The sequence below is a fragment of the Mustela putorius genome, unplaced genomic scaffold (genome assembly GCF_011764305.1).
Source record: "Mustela putorius furo isolate JIRA1106 unplaced genomic scaffold, ASM1176430v1.1 tig00000040_pilon_pilon_pilon, whole genome shotgun sequence".
NCBI lineage: Eukaryota > Metazoa > Chordata > Mammalia > Carnivora > Mustelidae > Mustela > Mustela putorius.
This window is the reverse complement of record NW_025421261.1, coordinates 4,308,659-4,321,585: the sequence shown is the minus strand read 5'-3', so window position 1 is coordinate 4,321,585 and position 12,927 is coordinate 4,308,659. Positions and strand designations below refer to the sequence as shown.

The 12,927-nt window shown below is 52.6% G+C and overlaps 1 protein-coding gene and 1 long non-coding RNA gene across 5 annotated transcripts in view; one reads left to right on the top strand and one right to left on the bottom strand.

Moving 5' to 3' along the window:
• Nucleotides 1-728: 728 nt before the first annotated feature.
• LOC123390953 lies at nt 729-2,121 on the bottom strand. Its single transcript, XR_006605549.1, has 2 exons — nt 1,351-2,121; nt 729-1,248 (listed from the first exon to the last, which is right to left on the bottom strand). It is a non-coding gene; the product is annotated as an uncharacterized LOC123390953 (long non-coding RNA).
• Nucleotides 2,122-2,181: 60 nt separating this feature from the next.
• TMEM150C (transmembrane protein 150C) overlaps nt 2,182-12,927 on the top strand; it is a 72,228-nt gene continuing 61,482 nt past the window's right edge. For 3 of the 4 annotated variants that reach the window (XM_045075866.1, XM_045075834.1, XM_045075806.1), the window contains exon 1: nt 2,510-2,617. The gene's annotated coding sequence lies outside the window, so the exon portion shown is untranslated. Of the gene's footprint in view, nt 2,367-2,509; nt 2,618-12,927 lie in introns of those variants that run through there. The other variant, XM_045075897.1, reaches the window with a different exon arrangement.

Sequence of the window (12,927 nt, the reverse complement as noted above, 5' to 3'; positions counted from 1 at the left end):
ACCTGAGCTGAAGGCAGCAGCTTAACCCACTGAGCCACCCAGGCGTCCCTATAGCTCCCATTTTAACATCCTGTTACCAAATGTATTCTCTTTCTCTTTCTCTTTCCAATGGTCCCTATAAAGATTCCTTAATAGGTAGATGTTGGAAAAGATCAAATGCCGTTTCAACAAACTGCATAGTTTTGTTGTTTATTGGAGACTAACTTGAATTATCGGTGACTGGCACTAACTTCGTGGTGCAGAGTTTTATTACAACAAGATATACTGCAACTCCAGCGGCAGCAAGGATCCCTGAACCCCCGCAGTGTTATTTATAAGTCGTGCTTCTCTGCTTTTCCAACCAAACAAGGGACGTGGTTTGCATCGTAAACAACCACAAACTGGCTGCCTAAGAGAAAGGAAATGAGCAAAATACAGAATTTCTTAGAATTCTGCATGTTTTGTTGTGGTTTCTATTAGATAACCAGGTCTCATATCAGAAGAGCCATGGCCCCTACTCAGACCAGTGGACACCTGTGCTGTTCACTGAACACCGGTCAGTAGCGCGGTATCAGAATCACGATGCCTCCTCGTGGTCCTGGGGACTGATTAAGTCTCTGCCTAATGATCTCCATCCTGTCCCACCGTGGCTGCGGCTGGCGTCTACTGGCAGGCCTTAAACCCTATTCGTTTTGTACTTAGCCCTTTCCTCAAAGCCCCAAGCGTTTTGGAACACTGTCAACAAATCATTTAGGAACACAGGATGAATCTTTATGTACATTTTTTTAAAAGACAACCGGTTCTAGGAAAGTATTTCGATCTTACACACATATGTGATTTAAAATAGCACAGGTCATACTGAGTGCAGAGTGAACACATTTTAAGGCGTGCAGTTCGAAGAGCAATAAAAGGAGATAAGAGCGTAGATAAAGTTGCGTTTTGTTGGTCATCAGTTCTCTAGACGTTTCACTAGATGGCTCAGGACAGTGACAGACCTGGTCACAGCAACCAGCACTCCTTCGTGGCCAGTATTTTAACATAATGTCTTAGTTGTCGGTGTCACCGTCAGGAATACAGTTTCGTTCATACTTGGGGCTTATCCAGACGGACATCTTGGAGAGGAAGGTGGTTGTGATCGGGTGTTGCGGGCCGGCAGCGCTGAGCCCACCACCCTTGCAAATCCAAGTTGGTTTCTTAGGAGTGGGCCCGACTCTAAGTGACAGTGACATCTCAGATAAATTAAACATAGTGCAGGGGCTCTCAATCCTCCTGTGGAGAAAAGGAAGGACATTCTATAAATCGAGGACCCTTTTTCCAAGAAAGGCAGTGACTTAGTCATAGGCAGGTCAAATCAGCTACTTGTGAAAGTACCTTCCCCTGCCACCCCTGCTCCTCCCGGATCCCGACTCTGGGGTCTATGGTGGGAGCGGGCTCTTGTCTTTTTTTATTCTTTTAAGGGCCTTCGCGGGCGGTTCTGGTGTGCAGTTCAGGAGGGGTCGAGCTGTTTGGATGCGTCCGGAACTTCTGGGAGACCGTAGAGGGTCTGGCTAGCGGGTTCCTTCAGGCACCGCAGAGAGAGGTGTAGGGCCCGAGGCGCATGGAGGGGGAGGCCCTCACACCCGGCTGGGGTCATCCACGGATGGGACTTGGAGGGGCTCAGGGATCCCGTGGAGAGTGTGATGAGGGACCATCCCCGCAGACACGCACGGGCTGACCCAGACCCCTCAGGGGGTCCCGAGGAGCAGGAGTTTCGTCGCGAGCAGGTGGGCCGCACCCGCACTGCGCGGGGAGGTCCTGGCCTCGAGAGGCCGGCGGGCTGGTGGCCGCAGCACAGCGGCTCGCGCCGGGTGAGCAGGGCTGGTGGGGGAGGGGCGCAGGGGGTCGGGCCGGGGTTGAACCCTCGGCCCTGAGCCGCCGCGGACCCAAGGAGATGGGCGTGGCCCGGCCGGGGGCCGTCCTGGGGCGGGGGCGGGGGTCCTCCCGCGGGGCCGCGGGGAACCGGAGCCCGCGCGGGCGGGGGGACAATGGCGCGGGGCTCGCGGCTGCCCGAGGTCCCCGGCGCAGCGCCGGGTCGGCCGAGGTGGGGCGCGGGGGCGACTAGGACGCGGGACTGCGGTCTCCCCGCACCCTGACGCGGCCGAGCGCCCGCCGCGGGGTCGGAAGCCGGCGGGGCCCGGTCCTGCCGCGGGGGGAGCCGCCCCGGCCGCTGGTGCAGACCCGCGGGCGCGGACCCGAGGCGGCAGCCGGAAGGTCACCGCGGGTCGCGGAGAATCGCCTCCGCGCGGAGGGTCGCCCGTTCCGTCCTGCCTGTCCCCGGGCGGCGGCGGGCGCGTCCACGCGGGCTCGGGAACGCGGCGCTTCGGCGGGGCCGCGCGGCGCAGCGCCCGGTAAGGACTCGGGGCCCGGGGATGGGGGGGGCGGCGGCCGGAGGCCCGGGGGGGGCGGGGGCTCGGCTCCCGGGGGCGGCCTCGCGGCGGGGACCCCGGGAGGAGCGCGGGGCGGGCCGCGGGGCGGGGGCGGGCGTGCGCGCAGGTCCCACCCCTTCCTGAAGGAAGCGCCCGCCTCGCCGCCGCCGCCGCTGCCTCCGCCGCAGGTCACGGCCCCGCCAGGCGACCGCGGCCCCGCCGCTCCCGACCAGGTAGGCGCGGCGCCCCCTCCTCCGCCGGGCCGCGGGGCAGCTGGGCGCGGGGGGCGCGGGGCAGCGGGGGCCGCGGGGCAGCCGGGGGCGGGGGCCGGCTCCGCGCCCAGCTTGGAGGCGGAGACCGGGGACGGCGGGCGCTGCTGCGGGACTGGGGCGCCGGGGTCCTCCCGGCCGCGGGGGCCCCGCTCCGCCCTGCCCCAGCCCCGCAGCGCCCCGGGCGCGGGTGCGCCCGGCCGAGCCCCCGCGGGGGAGACGCGCGTGTCCGGCCGCGCCGGAGCTGCCCCCGCCTGTCCCCCGCGCCTCGGTCCCCGCCGCCGCCGCCGCAGTCTGTCCGCCGAGCCCGTGCGCCGCCCGCCGGCCGCGGCCCCGTCCCGCGCGGTGACAGGTGTCCCCACGCGCCCACCCCCGCCGCACGGCCCGGCCCTTTGTTGTCCGGTGGACTCGGTCGGGAGCGACCCCAGGTTCGGCCTCCGGGGCTCCTGCCGCCGCGGCTCACTTGACCGTTAGCCGAGTCGGGCCGGCTCGGGCGACGGGGCCCCGGGAGGGACCGGGAGGGACCGGGAGGGGCCCGGAGGGGCCGGGAGGGGCCGGGAGGGGCCGGGGCGGCACGAGCTCGCCTCGCCCCGCACAGCCGCGCCGTCTCTCCGGCCGCACGCGGGCAGGACGCGGGCTTTTCGGCTTCTCCGCGCCGGCGGGGGCTGCCGGGTCCGCTCGTCTGTGGGAGCGACTCGCTGCGGGTGGCGGAGGGCGACCCGGTGCGCGGTTTTCCCCGCCTCAGAGGAGTGTCGCTCCCGCGTGAGACTCACGCTCCCCGCTCGGTGCTCGTCGCTCCCGTCCGCGCGTCCGGCCCCGAGCGCCCCACGGGGTCCCCACGCCCCACGGACGGTCCGCGGGGCCCGGTCCACTGCGCGGGGCCCGGCCGTGCTCGCAGCGCGTCCGCAAGAGCAGGGGCGGCCGGTGGCGGTTTCGAGGCCGGACGGCGGTGCGAGCTCCCGCTGGGGCCTTTCTGCTCCGACCCGGGCAGGGTTCGGGGCGCGCGGCTGTCCCCGCCGGCCTGGCCGCAGGCGAGGGCGACTCTGGAGACCCCGCGGGGCCGGTAGCGAGCGGACCCGCTTACGGTTTCGAGGACGAACTCGTTGGGCTCGCGCGTGGGGGGTTTGCAGATCAGAGAGTTTGGGGCTCAGCCGTGGTGCGCGAAACCCCGCACTGTCTCCCCTCCGCGTCCCGGAGACGCTTCCAGGCTGCGGCCTCCTAAGGGGCGGCGCGTTTCCTCGGGGGGGCCGCAGCTCGGGCCTTCTAAGGGCCGGTGGGTTCTGGATTTGCTCCCCAGGTTCGTCGCTCGGGCACTGGCCATGGTAGACAGAAGGGAGGAAGTGCGGCCCGCGGGGACCAGCCCTGGTCGGTGCTGCCGACCTCGGACTGACGCGGCGGGAGCGGGGAAGCGCGGTCACTCTGCCGCCAGCGCGAGGCCGTCTGGGTTGTTTAAATCCAGGTTAAAGTATCTTTGTAGCCGTTGCTCAAGGCACAGATTTCTCCTCAAATCCTCTTACAGTGTGCTGTGCGCAGGGGAGCTGCGCCCGGCAGTGACTGTGCGAACCCAGTAGGGCCGGTGTTAGGCTTTGCTCTGGATCCGCCACACCCGTGTGTGCTGTGACCTTGCGGGGTGTCCGCTCGCGGCACCTGCTCTGCGGTCATCCACAGGGACAGTTCTTTGCGTCACTGCTTCGTTTCCCCTGTGCCCGGAGCGCACCTCCGGCGTCCAGCGGGCCCAGAGCCCGACGACGGCCTGCGGTCCCCACGCGGAGAAGCTGGCCGGGCCTGCAGTTTGAGCCTCTTGCTCCCACCAAACTCTGGCCACTGGGGATCATTTCAGGAACCAATGGAGCAAGACAGACACTGACAGGATAACGTATGACCTCTCAGTCTCCCCGTCAGCAGCAGAGTCTGTAGGTCCCAGAATCCATCCCACAGTGGTGATCAGTTCTGAGAGGCTGAAGTAAGATTTGAGCTAAAGCTCTCAAAAGTGTGATACAAACATCAAGTGTTCCTGAATCGGGGCCTACATTCATGACAAGCGAGGAGCACACTCTGGTGTGTAATAAAGGCTTTACCCGGAGCTGACGGCAGAAGTGCCTCCCTACTAACTCCAACGGCAGACTTCTCCTGGCTCTGCCGGTGGCCTGTGTCTCCATGGTTTCTCACCAACTGTTCTGAGTACTTTCAAACGAGCTTATCTAACGAGTTGTTGTTTTTGCCAAATACCCTTTCCTGGCGTGGTGGGATGGCGAAAGATAGCTTCTTGGCGATGGCAAGTCTTCATGGGAAGAGATTTCAGACAGATTTCAAGCAGTTGCAATGATAGTGTGAGGTAGCGTGGAATCTTTCGGCAGACCAACCTCGCTGCGGAGCAAGTCGAGCCAGCGCTGCTGAGTCCGGCTTGGAATTCTTCTACTGATTAAGAAATCAGCATTTTTCTTTTAGCCTCTGTAAATGGCCTTTCTCTATATTGGTGCTGTCCATAGGGGCGCCTGGGTGGCTCAGTGGTTAAAGCCTCTGCCTTCGGCTCAGGTCATGGTCCCAGAGTCCTGGGATCAAGCCCCACATCAGGCTCTCTGCTCGACAGGGAGCCTGCTTCCTCCTCTATCTCCCTTGCCTACTTGTAATCTCTGTCTGTCAAATAAATAAATATATTGGTGCTGTCCAGTAAAACTTTCTGTAGTTCCATCATTTGTCCGAGGTGCTGGCCATAAGCCACATGTGGCTGTTGAGCACTTGGTATGTGCCTCGTACAACTGAGGGACTTGATTCTAATTTTTATTTAATTTTAATTAATTTAAATAGCCACATGGGACTAGTGGCTATCATGCTGGACGGTGTAGCTCTAAACTGTTTTTACCTGTTTCCTGTAGAGATAACATTTAATGGCAATTCCTTTTTTTTTTAAGATTGACTTTATTTATTTAGAGAACATGAGTGGTTGGGGGGAGGGGCAGAGGGAGGAAGAGCAAGAAAATCCCTGCACTAAGCATGGAGTCCAATGTGGGGCTCGATCTCACAACCCTGAGATCATGACCTGAGCCGAAATGAAGAGTTGGACCCTTAACTGACTGAGCCACCCGGGGGCCCCTGTTGGCAATTATTCTTTGGAAGAAAGTGGAAATAGGCAGTGATAGACCCAGAAATTAAATTTCACTCTGTCATCCTACTGTTACCAAAACACTATCATTTACTCTAAAGGAGGTGTTTTATGCTGAAGTTTCAGCCCACTCTAAAAATTAAGTTTCCCTTTTAAATTTATACGTATTTGCTCACCCGCAGAATAAGCAATGTCCAGAGTGGTTTAGATGCTCGGCCCCATGCGAGCAGGTGTTCTTCCACATCCTCGAATCTGCTATCTTGCACGTAATAGAATCATTTATTCTTTTTTTTTTTTAAAGATTTTATTTATTTATTTGTCAGGGAGAGAGCAAGAGCGAGCACAGGCAGACAGTGGAAGGCAGAGTCAGAGGGAGAGGGAGAAGCAGGCTCCCTGCGGAGCAAGGAGCCCGATGTGGGACTCGATCCCAGGACGCTGGGATCATGACCTGAGCCGAAGGCAGCTGCTTAACCAACTGAGCCACCCAGGCATCCCATAGAATCATTTATTCTTAAAGTTGGTTTCTGTGCTTCTAGATTTCTCAAGGGGAGGCACGTTTGAAGAAGAGGTGGTAGGTGAGGGCTGATGCACCACCATTCTCCCGTCTGATTCCCGTTCCTGTCTAACAGTCACAGAAATCCCGTGAAAAAGCCAACAAATGAGTACCCCCGCCTCAGGGAGCGGCTGAGGCCACTGGGGGAGGCTTCATGAATTTAGGAAATGTTCCATGTACTCCTGTTTTGGTTTGTCGTTGTTTTTGAGGTCTGCCGTGCACCGTAACATGGTCAAGCCTCCAAGACGAGACACATGTTCTTGCTTAACTTTCTTCTTATGTTTCCAAAACGTTTTCATACACCCTTACAGTATTTTTCAAACCATGTGTCCTGAGTCATGGAATTGATGTAAAAGGTTAAGGTCAGTGTTTTGTTTATTGTTTTTTTAATGAAATGAAATACACAGTGGAATAGGAATTCTCACTCTGTGTCCCTCTCAGTGGGAGCTGCTAGCGACTGGTGAAATTTTTGCTTCTCCCACGTCGGGCAAATACAAGGCCACAGGGAGGGTGGTGACAGAAAGCACAACATTACCAGGACCCTCGGACTCAAATCCTGACGCTGCAATGCCCGGTCCTTATATAGTGAGCACTGTATAAGCAGGGTCATTATTTCTAGTATTATTATATGAGTGTTTGTGTGTCTCTTGGATCATGATATCAAATATTGCCTTTGAAAGTAGACTCAGGACCCACTTTTGGGAAGCATTGATCTAAGGCCTCCACAGATCACTGAGTACTTCCCAAGGGCCCCCAAGGAATGCTTCACATGTATTACATTGCTTCTCACGACAGTCCTGTGAGCCTCGCCGCGATCCCATGGTACCTCCAATCCCAGGAAGTCGGAGAGGCAGGATGTGAGCCCCAGGCAGTCGGTGACAGATCCTCACCTTCCACACTGCAGTGTGACAGCGATGTGCAGGGGGACAGCGGCACACCTGTGAGGCTCAGACATTGTGTCGCCTTGCACAAGCACAGAAGTGAGCAGACCACAGCTGTCGTCTGAGTAAGATGAATCCTGTTGGGTGGGTGGGGAGTCACTCTGTGTTTAGTCGCGGTCCTTACGCCGGGAGAGACCTTGCTGCTCCCAGCCTCTGGCCCCTGAAAGTGAGTGCCCTGGACCAGGAAGCCTGGGGACCAAAGAAACGCAAATTGCCCAAAGACTGACTACAGACTGTGTGGGCTTCCTTCCTTCCTAACCCCTCGCTGACTTCTACCCCCTGCTTTGTAGCAAGTCGTCCCATATGGTCTGAATAGATAAGGTCCATCCCCTAAATCTCCCACTTTTTACTACATTCTAAATTGTTTTTTGGAATCACTTCTTGCCTGTGTTTCGTGATATGTATATATTTTTATTTGTAATAGACATACAATAGTATAATACTTTCAGATGTACACCATGCTGATTAGGTATTTGCATATGTTGCAAAAGGACTAAGTCAGTCTAGTTAACCTCCCTCAGCACATAGAGATAGATATTTTTTCTTGGGATGAGAACTTTTGACATCCACTCTCTCAGCAATCTTCGAATGCAGAATACAGTATTATTTACTGCAGTCACCACCCTATACATTATATGCCCAAGACGACTTTATTTTATAACTGGAAGTTTGTACCTTTTGATTTCACTTTAATATAATAAATGGAAAGAGTGTTGTTTTCAGAATTTTATGTATCGGGGCAGCCAGGTGGCTCAGTTGGTTGAGCATCTACCTTCGGCTCAGGCCATGATCCCAGGGTCCGGGGATGGAGCCCCGTGTCAGGCTCTCTGCTCAGCAACGGGCTGCTTCTCCCCTCCCTCTGCCTGCTGCTCCCCCTGCTTGTGCGCGCTCTCTCTGTCAAATAAATAAGTAAAATCTTTTTTAAAAAAGAATTTTATGTACAAGGAGAGGTCTTAAAACAAGCTGGAAATTTTTTTTCCCCTCACCTAGTGTCATCTAGAAAGTAAAACCAAATTCATTTTGGAAGGAAGGTTTCAGTTTTCCCTAAAGGTCAAACTAAATCTGAGCGACCACATGTCCATGGACTTCATCAGGCAGACGAGAAGAGGAAACAGCTTGTCGTCTCGGCTACTTTTCTTCTTTGGACTCCATGGGTAGAGTCTGTACCCCTGTCTCCAGAGGTGGACACTTCTGAAGCTTTGAACGACATCTGAATGCCTCCAGGACATTCTGGAGATTTTAAAGGAGTGCAGCGAAGGTCTTTGAAAACGTGCCGGAGGTCGTGTAATACTTTTAGGCAAGTGTAGGCAACGCTTAAGAAGTCATCGTGAGGGCGCCAGGGTGGATCAGTGGGTTAAGCGTCTGCCCTGGGCTCAGGTCATGATCCCAGCATCCTGGGATCGAGTCCCACATTGGGCTCCCTGCTCAGCGGGGGATCTGCTTCTCCCTCTGCCTGCTGCTCCCCCTGCTTGTACTCTCTCACTCTGTATGTCAAATAAATAAATAAAAATAAAATCTTAAAAAAAAAAAGTAATTGTGATTAACTATGGCAGTAGAGGAAATCAGCCTGTAGTTTAAATGGTGTTATTTAACTGTGCAGTAATTATAATGAATTCTAATGGTTTTCAACTGAATGTAAACATAAGTGTCTCCAAAAATAGCAGAGCCTTACTGTTCATCAAACATTTCACTTATTAACAAAGTAGACTGCTTCCTGGTTTTTTTTTTTTACACTTATAATGATTTAGCTGCCACAGAAAATAGTTTAGATGGTAATAATGGGAAGTTTTAAGGCATAAATTAAAACCGTACACGGCCAAGGGCACCTGGCTGGCTCAGTTAGTAGAGCATGTGATCTGGGGTTGTGAGTGCAAGCCCCATGCTGGGGGTAGAGATTACTTAAAAACAACAACAATAACAAAAACAAAAACAAAAGCGGGCCCCTGGGGGTTCAGTTAGTTAAGCCTCGGCTCATGGTCTCAGCTCAGGTCTTGATTTCAGGGTCATGAGTTCAAGCCCTCTGTTGGGCTTCACACTGCGTGTGGAACCTACTTAGAAAAACGAAAAACAGGGGCACCTGAGTGGCTCAGTCAGGTAAGCATCTGCCTTGTCTAGGTCACAATCTCGGGGTCTCGGGACCGAGCCTCACGTGGGGCTCCCTGCTCAGGGGGGTCTCCTTTGCCTCCGTCTGCCTCTCCCCCAGCCCCACTCCTGCTCTCTTTCTCTCCCAAATAAATAAATATCATCTTTAAAACAAAAAACAAAAGCAAAAGACAAACAAAAAACAAAACAAAACAAAACAACAAGAAGAAATCTGTACATAGCCAAAATGGACATGATAGTATTTAAACTGGTCTGGTTAATAAAACAGCCTTTCAAATTATCTTTCATTTTATTGACTTATGAGTGAAAGGTGGTTTTTCTTTTTTTAAAGATTTTGTTTATTTGAGATAGCAAAAACAAGAGATAGAGCGAGAGAGAGCAAGGAATAGGGCAGAGGGAGAGGGAGAAGCAGGCTCCCCGCTGAGCAGACAGCCCGATGTGTGGCTCCATCCCAGGACCCTGGGATCATGACCTGAGCCCAAGGCAGAAGCTTGACTTGAGCCACCCAGGCGCCCCACTGAAAGGTGTTAATTAAGAAATACTGATACCATTGTAAAGCCATTTCAAATAGATACTATTTTTTACTGCACCTGGACTGTTTGTAAATTAGAGTTCCATAATGTAATTATTCTGGAAATTCTAGTGGAAATGTATCTCCTGGAATTCCTGAGTTCTTCTTTTCAATAAAATTTTTAAAATGTATTTACGTAGAAACACGAGCAACTAAAAATACCTGCATGCAATGGCAGTAATATGAACTCATGGGGGATAGTTTTTCTTTCTTGTGGGATTATGTTCCCACATGCCCTAGACTTAGAAAATTTTGAAAAATTTTCCAGGCTTGTCCGTGACAGCACAGAGTTCGCAAGAACAGGATTTATCACCCTATAATTTTAATAGCTAATAGAATTGTTCCTGAATAAACTGATTATTTTTTCTATGGCATTTTGATTGGTGTTTTTCCATTTTATTTTGAGCTTCTATGTGGCATAACGATTGATTTGTATGAAAAGGAGTGGGTTGCCATTTGCATGCCAAAATCTTGATTTTCTATGTATGCATGTAAAAATAAAGACAAAGTTTTCCCATTAACTGATTTGGGGAAAGGACGTCCTTGTGATCAAAGAGTAGCACATGGTGATCTTTTAAGATGAGGCCATCGAACAAAGTGAGCGTTTACTTGTAGGGCCACAAACTTGGCAGTTCGCCAGCGGTGTTCTCTGTCAGCCGTTGGACAATATTTCTGCCGTCCCTCGCATGTTCCCTCGCCCGGAGGAACTTTTTCTTCACTGCTACTTCCTCCTTATTCATAACACAGGTTTTAACTCCTTTCAGCCCCTGGGAAATTAAAGAGGATTGTTCTGGATAACTGCTCCCCCAATGAGCATTTCTAAGAGCTAGAAAAGCCTTAGGAAGTCAGATAATTTACTTCTTAGAGTCGTGGCATGACCACAGTCATCACAGAAAGATATCTAGGCTCCGTTCTACTTTTAGCCTGTGAATATTTTACACCAGTTCTTGACATATTGTCTGTCCGGGCTGACTTCACGGCACTCTGACGTTGAACCTAGGCTCAGTTCCGTTTCAAGTGTCTCCTGGTTTGCTTGCTTGTGGCACATGTATCTTGCCTTTTCCAATTAAGACACGTCCTCCGCACGTCCCCTGCATTTGGACGGGTCTTTAAGAAGAGAGGCACTGGCTGCAACTTTGTCCTGGGTTGTGTTTCCCAGCATGTGTGTGTAGCGAACAGTCTTGGATGATAGAGGTGGCGTTGCCCTCGAGCAACGGGCAGGCATGCGTCCATCCAGTATGAAGGACACGGGTCCGCAGGGCGGCCTTCCTGTCCAGGAACGCTCCTGCCTGTGTGTGCAGGGGCCACGTGGCCCTTGTTGTGACACCTGTAGACGTCAGAGCTGGAGGACGGTTACGAGAAAATGCAGGTACTCTAGCTATTGCTGTCGCTGAGAGTAATACAGTCATCTGTCCCTGACCCAGGAGCCCCGAGTCTTCTTCAGCATCCATGACTTGTGCAAATAGCATAAAATCCCAGAATTTCCCAGTTCTCAGACACCAATTCTGTGGGCCATTATGAAACTTGCATAAGGTAACGAATAGAAGTCATTTAACACGGTGCCTGGCAGACAGTAATTGCCTGATAGATGTTAGCTGTGAGTTATTACCGAGCTGGCTATTAACTCTGAGGTGCGAAGGCGAGTCCCAGATTCTTGTCTCCAACTTGTATCTTAAGGTAGTGGTTTTTCAAGCTGTAGGTCAGCAGGGCTATGAAAACAGACGAGTAGATTAATTTTTATAATGAAACAGAAAATACAATAGAATAGAATAATAAAGAAAACATCCAAGTGCAGAATTTGTAGTAAGGATAAATACTGATTTCTGAAATATTTCTTTTCAGTTATATACATATATATCTGTATATTGGATTGTGATATTAAATACTTCTGTTTACTGTCAGTCTTGGTCAAAAAAGTTGGAAAGCCACCACTGCCCTAATACCTGTAATGGAACTACTCAGAACTGTTGTTCATGGGAGCCTAGAATTCCTGTCCTAGTTCTCATTCTGGAAAAGGCGTATAAAGGGCCGCTTTCATCTAGGTGTGGCTGCTCAGAAGGAATGACCAGAAGTTCAGTTTGTTTACCCTCTGCAAACCATTTTGCCCGTGATTAACAGAAAATCAATATAGCCACAGGTTACTTTCAGAAGAAGGGGATTAGGGACACCTGGGTGGCTCAGTGGGTTAAAGCCTCTGCCTTCGGCTCAGGTCATGATCTCAGGGTCCTGGGATCGAGTCCCGCATCGGGCTCTCTGCTCAGCGGGGAGCCTGCTTCCCCCTCTCTCTGCCTGCCTCTCTGCCTACTTGTGATCTCTGTCTGTCAAATAAATAAATAAAACCTTAAAAAAAAAAAAAAGAAGAAGAAGAAGAAGAAGGGGCCTGGTAGTTGTTGTTAGCCTCCGCCACTAGAACTTTCTGCGGTAATGGAAATGTTCCCTTTCCGCATCTTGCCATATGGTGGCCACTCTGTGTTGAGCAACTGAATGTGCAACTGAGGAGCTGAATTTTTAATTAAAATTTTTAAAAATCTGGATTAATTGAAATTTAAATAGCCACGTGGAGGCCCTTGGACAGCACAGTTTTATTCAAACTGAACACAAAGTTGTGCTTTCCTCCAGTACAATTAACTGTGTTGTGGCTTCGGTACTGCCCCAAGTGCAGCACCCTTCCACTGCGTGGTTCAGACAACCACTGACCCTTGCCCGGGCCCGCTGGGCGGACATCAGGGTGAAGACGTGCTTGAGGAGCGGCTACCTTGGACAGCGCCACACACCAGGAGAAGACGTCTGGTTGCTGGGGGCAGAGCCTCTCAACCCTGACTGTACAATAGAATCATTTGAAAATCTATAAAAATCCAGGCTGCGCTCCAAACCAAAGAAGACATTGTTTATTTTTTTTAAGATTTTATTTATTTATTCATGAGAGAGAGAGAGAGGCAGAGGGAGAAGCAGGCTCCCTGCCTGATGCCTGGCTGGATCCCAGGACCCTGAGATCATGACCTG